The 14523-nt window shown below is 30.9% G+C and overlaps 1 protein-coding gene across 4 annotated transcripts in view; it reads left to right on the top strand.

Annotated features, from left to right (window-relative positions):
* The first annotated feature begins 2685 nt into the window (after nt 1–2685).
* Nucleotides 2686–14523, top strand: part of LOC126734304 (uncharacterized) — a 74173-nt gene continuing 62335 nt past the window's right edge. For 2 of the 4 annotated variants that reach the window (XM_050437873.1, XM_050437877.1), the window contains exon 1: nt 2686–2851. The gene's annotated coding sequence lies outside the window, so the exon portion shown is untranslated. Of the gene's footprint in view, nt 2852–11700; nt 11918–14523 lie in introns of those variants that run through there. The other 2 variants (XM_050437876.1, XM_050437875.1) reach the window with 2 other exon arrangements.

Here is a 14523-nt window from a genome sequence, read left to right on the forward strand (position 1 = left end):
TAATTTGGTTAATATATTTAGGAAACATCGGATTCGAAACTACTGTCACGTATTCTATGCTTGATTTAACAATATTATAGTAGTAAGATTTAGGTAAAATCTGTATTGTTGTGACGAATTCATATTTTGTTATCCAATTATTCTATCAATACAATACAAAAAAAGTCGATCATCGTAAGAGGAAGCACAAAATATCTTACTGATTTTTGATACAAGTAAACTCTTTGCCAAATATTAAACCTTCACTAAACCTAATAAATATACCAAAAAATAGATCTACTTTGCTTATTTATTTATAATAGCTCTACAGTCATAAAATTATAAAAAAAGAATTAAAACAATAAGAAAATTAGAGCAATATAATAACTTACCCTTAACTGGCGCTTAATGATGAAAAATATGTCATCATTGAAATTGAAACACGCAAAATATAAGGACTAACGTTAATATTCATTTTTCCAGACAGCTTGTTAATGAATAACTTAAACTAAATCTGATATGTCTCGATGACTCTTCAATATCATAAAAATGTAAGTTATTACAATAGTTAAAAATTGGAAATTTAGTATATATACAAACTTGCGTTGTCCCTATCCAATTTGGCCAATATACAAGGTGTTACAGGGTAAAAAGGTGCTCCTTAAGGGTGTTCATACTTAGGGGATTTTAAGAAGAAACGTTCAAATAAAGCTATGTCCTAAACCTCTTAATTTTTGAGCTACCCTGTATATTACTGCATGATACTACCTATTATTATGAAGGGATAAAAATTTATAACCATTTGTCTCTGAAAATTAAAAATTTGAAAAATAATAGTCAATTCAATAGGCAAGTTAAAAAACTGTTGATAGATAAGGTATATTATTCCCTTGAGGAGGCTTATGGCGATAGAATGTGATTCATCATTCAACTTTTCGTAATATTAAAAACGTGATGTAATTTAAAATCAGTTTACTTGTATTTATGCTGTACTATTATTATTTTTTATTGTTTCCTTTTTTCTGTTTGTTTTATTGTTCTCAATTACTTTTATTGACATTTTTATGTTTATATTGTATTATTTATTTATTTTTTCTATAGGTTCCTATTTTTCGATAGCAGGGACATAGCTCTGTAGTTTTCTGAATTTCTTGTATTACTCTTCTTATAGATGAGGATAATATTTGTTTTTTCAAGCCTATTAGGTAAACACCTGTAGAAAAGTTTTCTTTATAAAATTATTCAGTAGTCAGCAAATAAACTCAACTACACATTTAAGTATCCTTATACTTGAAACATAAAAAAAAATATTGCCTCAGAATGTTTCAAATGAAAGCCTCTGAACCAGACAACGATTTAAATCATTCATTACATTTTTATCCTCAACTACCTCGACGAAATTCAAAATGACTTACGGTAGATCGTTGAATCGTTGAGAAGGTTTTCATGTCTATCTCTTTTTTAAAGGATGTTTCTCTTTACAACTGATCATGCATATTTTTTGGACCACTCTGTATATTAAAATATTTATCCAATTGTGATAAAATTCGAAAATATTTCCAATAGAGATTCGGTCGTATAGTGCCATTCCACACGAGTTGAAATGTCGTTATTATTTTATGCTCTGATTGTATACGTCGATATATGTGAATGTGGATTATTTGTGTACAAGTTGAACGGAATTGTAGGCGGAATGGAATTACCAGAAGCATTACCACAAAAAACAATTGTAACGTGTTTTCCGTGCTCTGGAGCTACGAGGTGTACACATTTCAGTCCTTTTTTTGCCAACACACTTTGCTGATGATGTAAGCTTAGCTACAGCTTTTATCATCGACATTAAAATTTTTTTCTGTGCTTTCCATAAGATCCAGTTCCGAAAGGATTTTTTTAATTTTTCAAAATGGTCATTAACGATAAATCTGTTTAGTTTCTGGGCACGGGCGGGATTCATACTTTGAACCTTTCTTTGCCTTATTTCAGGATTTCGTTTTAAAAATCCGTCAAGCCAATGCCGACCGGCCCGCCAAACGAATAATTCTTCCAGACAGTTCAGTTTTATAATTTACAGTTAGTACTGGTCTCCGCCCCATTACTGCTTTATTATATTGGTTTTTATTAACATCCCGAGACAGAATTCTTCTTGGTATTAAAAATGACTTTGAAGCACCTTGACGAAACATTCGATCTTCCTGTACAGCTTCAACTGCATTTTTACGTCCAATTTGCTCCATTTACTCCGAATGCCTTGGTTTTTGTCTTACCAATCATATCTGTAGTAATTTATACCAATAACTAACTTACCGGCAAATAGCTGACAATATGCCCAAGTGGGCATTTTGTTACACATGCAGTCAAGTTAGGGTAAGATATTTTTTGTCTAAGCTCTTACCTTAAATCTATCCCTTTTTAGTTCAATACACACTTTATTATCCTCTTATAGAGCACAAAGCATTTCAGTTTATCATAACTCTTTTATCGCAACTTTATAGTAAAAAACTTGAAGCTTATTCTTATAGCGCCGCAATAAATAAAAAAAAACAGATTGTAGTCTGTGATTGTAGTATTGATGTTTCTCTTTACAACTGATCATGAATATTTTTTGGACCACTCTGTATATTTAAATATTTATCCAATTGTGATAAAATTCGAAAATATTTCCAATAAACATTCGGTCATATTTCCACACGTGTTGAAATGTCGTTATTTATGCTCTGATTGTATACGTCGGTATATGTGAATGTGGATTATTTGTGTACAAGTTTGACCTAAAAAATCAAAGAAAAAAGAGCATGTGCATGCAAATGTAGTTTACAACTTGCTTGGGGAAGCCCTGAAAGCCTCAATCCTTAAAGTAGTATATCCGATATAGGTAAGTAGATGCATTATTTATTTATTAAGTCACTGGATTTAAAGTCTTGCGGTGCCTAATTTCTGATCATAGATTAACATGTTGTGAAATAGTGTCAACAGTTACTATAATTAGAAGGGAGAAGCAAAATTATTTAAATTTTATAGTCGTAAACTATGGTCTACACTTCGCAATTTAAGTATCCATACTTCAAATTAAACAAAAAAGGATTTACCACATCACCTTTCTAAGTCTGATGCTCGTAACACTCATTTTGCCCAATTTTTCCAAATTATAAATAACAACTGTAATAGTAAAATAAATGTGTATAATTCTAATCTTCTTAATGCTCTTTTAAGCTTTAACAGGCAAGGGGTATTTTCTTAAAATGCACATAATAAATTGTTACAAACAGTTACTTGCATGGAAGGGCGCTATTGGAATTCCACTTGCTAAAGTTATTGATACTAATGATTTATCTGAGTTGGGTATCATAAGCATCTGGCCAGCAGCGTCTAACATTATGGAAATAGTTCCTCAATATATTCACGATTATTATTTGAATAACAAACTATTACCTAATACTCAGTGTGGATTTAGGGGTGGGCTTAGTACAGCTACAGCTCTTTCTAAAGTAACCACTGATATTTTTGAAAGCACAGATCAGGGCAACATTACAGTACTTGCAATGCTTGATTACTCAAAGGCCTTTGATATGATCAAGCATTGTCTTTTAGTATCCGACAGCCGTTAGAGCAGAAAAAAAAGCTTTTTATAGAAATTAATTTAAGAACTGTACATATGGGAAAAAATGGAGTGAATTAAGAAAAATATTACCTTGTAAGCAAAAACAGATTCCTGGAGCTTTTAAGGATCCCGATAATTTCAATAATTATTTTGTTGACAGCAATAAGGTACCTAGCAGCGATAATAGTCAAGAAATAATTAATTTTTATAAAAATAATTCGACAATCGACAAATAAATCGACATTTGGTATCGAAAATCTTAATATAACATTAATTCATATGTGCTGCCCTTTTATAATAGCTTTTATATTGCATATAATTAATAATTGAAAGCAGCTATTTTCCCAAATGTTGGAAAGAGGCCTTTGTGATGCCATTGACACTCAAATTCGAAATTTTTTAAATGCTAATGATATTTTGCTCCCTAAACAGTCTGGATGACATCATAAGATCTAGAGATGATGGTATGATTTCTGCCCTTGTTCTATTGCACTATACGAAAGCCTTTGATTTTGTTAATCACGAAATTTTAAAGTCTATATTTCACTACATAGGTTTTTCTGATAAAGCTATTAATTTCATTAATTCTTATTTAAGCGGTAGGGTGCAGCGAGTCAGGATAGAGAAAAATGTATTTGAACCTTTGGAAGTTGATAATGGCATGCCTCAAGGTGGTGTTTTAGGACCCTTATTTCTTATTATTTATACTTTATTTTTATTTAAAAAACTGCCTTTACCATTGTTATGCCTGTGATACTCAGTTGTATTACTCTTTTTTGCCAAAAGATGCTAAAAATGCGGAAGCAAAAATTAATCAAGACTTACAAGCCATATGCGATATTTCGTCAAAACATTTTCTAAAATTAAATCCTTCTAAGTCGTCTGTAATGTTTATTGGTAATAAGCAAAAAATTAACCATATTTTAGACAGCAACACTATTAATATTAAGATGGGTGATGCTAATATTCCTGTTGTAGATAATTGCAAAAGTTTGAGCTTAATAGTGGATAGTGATTTGCGATTTCATCAACACGTTTCTAATGTTCTAAAAAAAGGGTATTTTGCTTTAAAATTAATTTACTTGCATAGGCAAAAGTAAAGATATTAAAAAAATGTTGTGTGACTCTTTAGTGCTGTCACAATGCAATTATTGCGATGTTGTTTACGGTTGGTGCCTAGACTATAATGACAGGTGCCGATTGCAAAAGCTTCAGAACTCATGTATTCGCCTAATTTTTGGCATACGCAGACGTAATCGCGTTTCCCATGGACTTTCCGAGCTTGGTTGGTTAAATATGCAAAAGCGTTTCTACATTTTTTTTAGTTAGTTTTTTTTAAGTTTTGGCCACAATGTTAAAGACCAGAATCTGCCTTGAAAGAATTCTGAATTCTTGTTGGCCTTTTATTTGCATAAAATAATAAATGTGTATTTTTTTTATGTAGTTATGATGAGTTTGCAAACACTCATCTGTATATATATTTTTTAAACCTGATTCACTCACTGAGGCCTCTGATTCTTTAAATGATGAGCTTAAACTAAAATGCGAGTTAGCTCATGAATATAACTTAAATTTCAATTCAAAACTTAACGACCTTTGGAAATAAAAATGGAGTTGAGCTGGTAGAATCAAACATGAACATATACAATAATAAGCTGCAATTTTATTGACCTCGCTCGCAATATGGGTCTTGGTGTTGAATCAAAACTACGATTTAACGGCCATGTAGAGCAGTTAACGTGAAGGGTATTTTCTGGTTTGAAAATGCTTTTTACTAATAAGAAAAAAAAATATATAAACATCAAGACAGGCAACTTTACCACAGAGAATATATAAACATATACTTAGAACAAAAAATCAAGCTGAGCAAAAAAAACACACTGCGCAAGGCAAACGCCCGATCCATTTAGCATAAATAGCATTATAAAACATGAACGTTATTTTTACAAATAAAAAGAGACTAAGGGATAAAACTATAGAAAAAAGCCTACGCATTCTGTCGATTCTTACCTACAGATTGGAAACTGTAGCAATAACCCAAAAGCATGGAGAGACTAATACTGGGAGTCATCTCGAGGGACAAAATATGAAATGAACACATAGAATCAAAGTGACGGATATTGGCAAAACGGTAGCAAGCCAGAATTGGCAATGGAGCGGTTATGTGACGAGACAGCACCCTGGAGACCAAGAGAAACAACAAGAAATATGGGATGAAACAGAAATGGATAGATTATGTAAGAACGAAGTATTCTATGCCTCGTTTTCGTACAACATTTTATACTAGGTCCCTTGCCTATAACGAATTAAAGCTACTCAACTCACTTCCGGATAAATTTCGATTGCATAACATGAGATGATATTCACGCTCTGTGCCTATAGGTCTTTTGCCAAATATTTCCAAATAGAATTTTGCCAATTGCCTGCAGTATTTTTTAAAAAATAATACATATTTTTTATTTTTTCCCGCAACAATTTAAATATTTTTGTTTAAATCTACTGTTCCCTTGTCAATATTTAGTTGCTAACTTAAGTTCCTAATCTCGGAGCCTCTTTGAGAGAGTGTACTTGGCTATGCCGAATTTTTTTGGAAAGTAGTAAAAAGGCCAATTTGCAACACCCTTTATCATGTAAGCTTATATACATGAATCAAAGTATGGCATGTGATACATCAAAGATTTTGATTCCCTTGCAAATGCCTATAAAAAGTACGAATATGGTTATGTTGTTGTTTTGAATTTAGTTCGCTTAAAATACTTAATAACATTTCTAGCTTGTGCTAAATAAATTTCCAAGAAAATCGAATTTTAATTCTTTTTCGAATAACTATAAAAAAAGTCATCAGTGTGTCATAAGAGGTGTTTTTTAAAGGTAGCTCAACTCTATCACTCCTTATTTTTTTTAAATGTCGTTTGGTATATCTGAATATAACGTAAATATTGTGCTGAACAGACTGTATATTATTTGAACATATAACAGGGTATCGGCTCTTTAATTTAAGTACTCAACTATCGATGAATTTCATTTATCAATAGTTACTAGTTGTTACCAGTAAATGTAATTTATTTATTAAAGAAAAATATAACGTTTTTGGAGTAAAGTACCTTCGAAGAACCCTCGGTATATCTAAATTAAATAAGTTTCGAGTTAGTTCCAAATGTATATAAAAAAAATTAGGGTTTTTTTGACTCCTAACATTTTTTTTCTCTATGGAAGCTTTAAATAACCGTCCCAAGCAATACATCATATATTATTATCGTTAAATATACAGGGTGATTTTCAACCTATGCGCATAAACTTGGGAAATGATAGCTGATGAGTAATAATGAGAAAAAAATGCAGTAAAATATTTTTAGTTTTGGAGATATCCATATTTTTTAAAATAAAAAACGTGTATTTTTTAACGTGTTTAATTTAAACTAATTTAAAGCAACTGTTCGAAGTTGTTTCCATTATTTTCGATACAGACTTGAGCTCGTCGAATCCATGAAGACGTACATGCACGGGCCAAACCAGGCTGTAGGCGAATTGCGTTACTGGTAGCGTTTATGCGATGTCGTAGCTCTTGCTCAGTATTAACTTCGCTTACAAACACCATTGTTTTCATATGACCCCACAAATAAAAGTCTAATGGATTAAGGTCAGGCGAGCGAGGGGGCCACCCAACTGGACCATCACGGCCTATCCATCGTCCGGGAAATACACGATCTAAATGATGTCGCACTGGTCGTGAAAAATGTGGTGGAGCGCCATCATGAAGAAACCACATGTTCTGCCTAGCGTTGAGATTCACATTTTCAAGGAGCACTGGTAAATTGTTGCGCAAAAATTCTAAATACCGAGTACCAGTCAAACGATTTTCCAGAATAAAAGGTCCGATGAGCATCCCGTTCAGAATTCCAGCCCATACATTTACGGAAAAACGTTGTTGAAAGTATGTTCTCCGTGTAATATGCGGATTTTCCAAAGCCCAGTAATGAGTGTTATGAAAGTTGAAAATTCCATTGCGCGTAAAATTTGCCTCATCCGTAACTAAAATGTTCATGGTAAAGTTTGGGCTTAACCGCTGGTGATGTAACAACCACTCACAAAAGTGTACTCGAAGCGGCAAATCTCTTGGAAGTAGGGCTTGTACCCTCTGCACATGAAACGGGTACAGCAACTCGTGCCTTAAAAGTTGCCAACTTGTAGATTGCGATATTCCAAATCGCGCTGCAATTGTCCTAGTGCTAATTCCAGGTTGTTCTTCGATAACTTCTAAAATATCCTCCTCCATTTATTACTTAGATTTAGAATGTGCCTATGACAGTTTCTCTACCCCGCTGAATACCACGTAAGAAAGCCCCACGTCTCGGGTGATATCTTCGGAGAAATCTTTGGGCATACAGATCAGCTGCTGCCACTGCATTCTGATGCGTTTCTCCGTAAACCAAAACCATGTCGACAAGTTCTTCGCTTGTAAAAATGTTCGCCATTACATTTGACGCTTTTATTTTGTTCGTGTGAAAATAACGATCGAAAACGATCACAGCCAACAACAAAATAAGTACTGCTAAAGATTCCAAACAACAAATTCCAAACATTATGACTTGTTTACTATCAGTTATTAATAAACAAAATAAGTTCGTCTGATACACGTTCTGTTGACATTTATTTAACTTTATTTCGGAAACCAAAAATATTTCACTACATTTTTTTCTCATTATTACTCATTATTGATCTTCATCTAACATTTCCCAAGTTTATGCGCATAAGTTGAAAATCACCCTATATATTTATTCAACGATTTTTTAGGAAATTTTTGGTTTTGTAATTTATCAATATCAAGGTATATTTATTAAACTGTAAAATATACGTATATCATATAAGATTCTATTTACAAAATAGAGGGTTAATAGGTATCAAGCTGTTTCTTATAATGGCGTAGATTCTGGTTTTTTAGAGATTTCTTCAGGCGTGCCTCAGGGCTCCATCCTTGGGCCAATCCTTTTTTCAATCTATGTATCAAACATGGCAAAAATATTCATATCATCTAAGCAGCACTATTATGCTGATGATACTCAAATATATCTCTCATTTGAACTAGGTGAAAGTTCCCAAGCAGTGGCTGCCATTAATTATGACCTTGCCAGCATTTACGAGTTTTCTAAAAATCATTGCCTACAATTAAATTCTATGAAATCAGCATTTATGCTGTTTGGGGGCAAGGGTAGCCGTAAGAGTTTTTTACAGTATTATAGGGACCTAATTCATATCAATAACGAGCCTATAAAACACGACGAGCACTGCAAGAGCTTGGGTTTGATTCTGGATAGTGCGTATGATAGCACGTAAATTCATGTATTCAAAAAGGATTTTTAAACCTTAAAAATATTTATACACATTGTTACGTTTTAAATAGAAAAACAAAAATTCTACTGTGTGATTCGCTGGTCCTATCACAGCTTAATCATTGCGATGCAGTGTATGGTCCATGCTTGAGAACTGCTGAAGAGAGTAGAATTCAGAAACTCCAAAATGCGTGCCTTAGATTAATATATAATATAATAAGAAAGCGCAACCCCATAAAACACAAGCTTAAGGAAACCAGGTGGTTGACTATGCACAACAGAAGGATTTTTCACGCATCTTCAATGTTTTTTAAAATAATTAATTTAAGATCTCCACCTTACTTATATAATAAAATAAAATTTCGCACAGATGTTCACAATATTAATACCCGGTATAAAGGAAGGCTAACACCTCCGCTTCACTCAACTGAAACTTACAAAAGATCATTTTCTTATCAAATTTTAAAAATTATAAATAGCTGCCAAACTAATACCGAAAACATTTTTAGCTTATATTGTTTAAAAAAATACATTTTTAAGAAATTACTGCAGGAACAATAAAGCATAATTTAGTGGTTGTTTCGTTTCTTTTTTTTTTATTTTGTACTTTCTTTTCTCTATTCCGATGATGATAACAAAAACAATTAATGCAATAGACTATATTATGATATACACACATATAACAGACTGTATCTTTTGCTTTGTGATGTGTTTTGTTTGTGGGGTTGAATTTGTTTCTTTTTCCTTGTATAGGCATATATGCTGTCACATTTTGTTTTTTTGCTGGTTGATGTACTCTTTATAATTTATAGCGTTTATATTATTCCTATTTTGAAACTTAGTATAATATAGATAATTAGGTTAGATGGAAGAACAGGTATTTAGATATCTGAATCTTTGTGCGCTGAATCTTGCCTTTAAACTATTAACCTTGTAATTGTTGTATTTTTTTTTCCTAAATAAAAAGACCTTTATTATTGTTATTATTAAAAGGGTGAAAATGTTGGCATTTACAAAAATTGATACGAGATTTACATATCTAGTTTTTAAACTCGATTACTACATCTCAAATATTTGACGAAATCCTTCTGAAAAATCACTGTTTTTCGTCCATATTATCCAATGAAGAACGCTGTTTTATATTTAATATTGATATATAAAATTATATCAAATTTAAATGAATAGTGTTATTAAATTAAATATTGAATATATATTTTTTGCAAAAACATTGTTTTTCATAAACACATCCCTTATCCCCCCACCCACCCCAAATATTTGTCCAGTAAGAAATTCTTTTGAAAAATCACCGTTTTTCATCGATAATATCCAACCTAATAGCACTGTTTTTATATTAAATTATTAATATAAATATATATAATTATATCAAATTTAAATAAACAAACTGTGTTAATAGATTAGATATTAACGACGAAACCAGTTATTATTCAGGCGTATTATTTTGGAAAATAATGATTTTTGAAAAGAATTTCTTACTGGTTAGTTATGTGGGGTGGGTGGGGAGTTAAGGGTACGGTAAATGGAAAACGGTTTTTTTGCAGAAAATAATTGCCTGAGAAAAAACTGCTTGAAAATTATAGATGATAAAAAGTTCTATAGTTTTTGTATCTATACTTTTCTCCCATAACCTTAAGGTTTTCGAGTAAAATGTAAACAAACCCTATTTTATTTGTCGAAAGCAAGGCATATAGCTATGAAAATTACAGTAATTGTGGCATTTTTTATCGCAAATAAGTAGAAATTAATTTTTTTTAAGATGTGTCATTAAGTTTTGAAAAAATTTAACTTTTTTTTTTGGTTCTGGACAATTTTTCACTATCTAGGTTCAAAAAACTATTGGTATATTTATATATATATGGTCAAGGTATATTTATGAATCTGAAGAATGTACGTATATCATATACGCATCTGTTTACACAAGGGAGAGAATTTGAGAGCAGACAGATGTTTGTACCTCTCGAGGAAACTTTTGAACTGCTTAGTTCTTGATGGTGTAGACATGATAGAAAAAATCTAAAAACTCTCAACTTTTCAAAAAGATTCTGACCAATCCAATAGTAAAATATCCTCCTATAAATATTATCCCATAGTAAAATAAGGATTCCAATGGTTTAATGGAGTCCCACCATATTTCTTATCAAGATTTCAAAATGGGGAAGTCTTTATGTCTTTATCTCCAAGAAAAATGCATGTAGGTAATTTAGTTAAATGTATTATGCTTTCTAAGGTATTATGCATTTCGTCTGTGTAAACATCCATCATCAGATACAGAACATCACAAAAAACATATACGTTCAACAAATAAAACTCAAAAACTACCCGTTATTGGGAATCAAAACAACAATAAATAAAAGAATACATTATCTTAAGTCTTTTTTTTATTGTTGTTTTGATTCCCGATAACGGGTAGTTTTTGAGTTTTATTTGTTGAACGTATATGACAAAATGACATGCATTTTTTCTTGGAGATAAAGACTTCCCCATTTTGTAATATACACATTCTCCTACAAATTATGGCCTTCTATTCAACAATTTCTTACCAGTTAACTTATTTATTTATTTATAAATAGAACATAATTAATTTTTTTGGTTGGTTCTCTTTGGCACGCACCTCGCATTTTTTCTTCCTATTCGGACTTGCCGCCCGACTGTCTAGCGGAGTACAAAACGACGCAGACGACACCAACATCATCATCGTTCGATCCTTCTCTCACGCACACCGTTGAACGTCTAATATTAAAAGGCGGGCAACTGGCTTAGTTTTGAACTAGACGCGGCACAACGCGGCGAATATTATTATAAAGTTGTATAATAATTTTTATTTTTTATTCATTTTAAAGTTCGTTTTTTTGTGTTTTATTTTTTTTTTGTTTGAGTGAATTGGACGGGCGTATATATTTTTTTTGAAATAGAGAGGGCGGTTTTTTAAAATTATTTTATATTATAATTCTTTGTGTTAAGTTATTGGAGGTTGTTCGTTGAAGGGATTAAGGTAATTGTATTTTTGGTAATTTTTTTTCTTTGAATGAATTGATTTTCGATTTTAAATAAAATTAAGAATTTAATGGCTATTTTTAATTTGTTTTTTTGTAACATAACTTTAAATTAATTTTTTTTGTTCAATAATAAAAAAATCAATTTTTCCATATTTTTTGAAAAAAAAAAATTTAATCAATTTGTCGTAAATTCCTCTTGGTAAATTTAATTTTAAATAAATTGAGATTTAATCCACTCTTAACTCTGACAGAATTCAAAAGTTTTCTTAATGGCTCAGAAAATTTTAAATGAAAACTTCAGACTCACGAGCAATAAATATATAAAGAAATTTTTCGTTATATTCAACGGTCTGAAATAAATTAAAAATTAAATTACTCAGAAAGTGTTTATGGTAAATGAATGAAACAAAAAAAAATGTATGTAAAGAAATTGTTCAAAACTTTCCCCAAAGGCTCAGAATGTTTAAAATCAAAACTTCTGAGATACGAGCGACATAAAACCATCAAGCGATATAAAAATATCAAGAAATTTATTTAGTTATGTTATGTAAAATTTTATTACTCAGAAGGTGCTCATGGTAAATGGATAAAATAAAAAATAAATTGTACAGGAGGAAAATATCTAACTTTTTTATAAAAACTCAGAAGTGCTCATAATAATGACTCAGAAAGATTCAAATGTAAGCTGCTGAGCCACGAGCGGTATTAGATCGTCGTACCAGTAAATATTTAGTTGTTTTTAACTGACTGGAATAAATTAAAAATTAAATTACTCAAAGAGTGATTATGCTACATGGGTGAAACAAAAAATAAATTTTATATAAAGAAAATGTCAGGAAATACTTATAATAAATAAATAAATAAACAAAAAATTGATCGTATATAAAGAAAATAGTTATGTTCAACTGCCTGGACCAAAATTAAAAAATTATTACTCAGAAAGTGTTGTGCCATACATATGCTCAAAAACATCCGTAAAATTTCTCTTAATAGCTCAGAAACTTTCAAATTGAAATTTCTGAGTCACTAGAGGTACGAGACTGTAATATCAATAAATTTTTACTTGTGTTCAACTGCCTGGACTAAATTTAAAATTTAATTACACAGAAACTGTTGCTCAGAAGTGGATTAAACAAAAAATTAAAAGTTGTATAAAGTTAACTCAAAAAGTTGCATATGCACTCTGAGTCATATAATAAATTTTTCATTGTGTTTAACTGTACAGACTAAATTTACAACAAATTACTCAGAAAGTGCTCATCGTAAATGGATTAAACAAAATATAAATTACACAGAAATAACTTGGACAAAATTTCTCTTAGTGACTCAGAAACTTTCAAATGGAAACTTCTGAGTCACACGTCTGAGGTACAAGACTGTGATATCAATAAATTTTAACTTGTGTTCAACTGCCTGGACTAAATTTAGAATTTAATTACTTAGAAAGTATTTCTGAGAAGTAGATTTAACAAAATATAAATTACACAAAAAGAACTTGGCCAAAATTTCTCTTAATTACTCAGAAACTTTTAAATGGAAACTTCTGAGTCACACATCTGAGGTACAAGACTGTGATATCAATAAATTTTTACTTGTTTTCAACTGCTTGGACTAAATTTACAATTTAATTACTCAGAAAGTGTTTCTGAACAGTGGATTAAACAAAAAATTAAAAGTTGCATAAAGTTAACTCAAAAAGTTGCATATGCACTCTGAGTCATATAATAAATTTTTCATTGTGTTTAACTGTACAGACTAAATTTTCAACAAATTACTCAGAAAGTGCTCATGGTAAATGGATTAAACAAAATATAAATTACACAGAAAGAACTTGGCCAACATTTCTCTTAATGACTCAGAAACTTGCAAATAGAAACTTCTGAGTCACACGTCTGAGGTACAAGACTGTGATATCAATAAATTTTAACTTGTGTTCAACTGCCTGGACTAAATTTAAAATTTAATTACTCAGAAATTGTTTATGGTAAATGGATGAAACAGCAATAAATTGTACAGAAAGAACATGTCTGAAACGTAGTTAATAACTCAGAAAGTTTCAGATGCAAACCTCTGAGCCATGAGCGTTTTAAGATTATCATAAAAGTAAATTATTAATTGTTTTTCAGTGTCTAGACTAAATTTATATTAAATTACTCAGAAAGTGTCCATGGTAAACGGATGAAATAAAAAAAATAAATTGTAAAATAAGAACATGCCTAAAATTTCCTCTATTGGCTCAGAAACTTTCAAAGGGCAACTTCTGAGATACGTTTGAGGTACAAGACTGTGATATCAATAAATTTCTCATTGTGTTCAACTACCTGCTGGATTAAATTTAACATTTAATTACTCAGGAAGTTCTCGTGGTAAATTGGATGAAATAAAAAATTAATTTTTTATAAAATATGTAAAACTTTTCCTAATGGCTCAGAAAATTTAAAATGAAAACTTCTGAACCACGAGCAATATAAGTACATCTTTTATCTTAAAAGATATTTTTTTTGTTTTCTATAACAAAAATTTTATTAATTTTTAGTTTTTCCATCGATATCATAAAAAATTCACTCTCTCAATCCGTCAATACAGTGCGAACAAGTTTCAA

The sequence above is a fragment of the Anthonomus grandis genome, chromosome 3 (assembly GCF_022605725.1).
Source record: "Anthonomus grandis grandis chromosome 3, icAntGran1.3, whole genome shotgun sequence".
NCBI classification, from domain to species: Eukaryota; Metazoa; Arthropoda; class Insecta; order Coleoptera; family Curculionidae; genus Anthonomus; species Anthonomus grandis.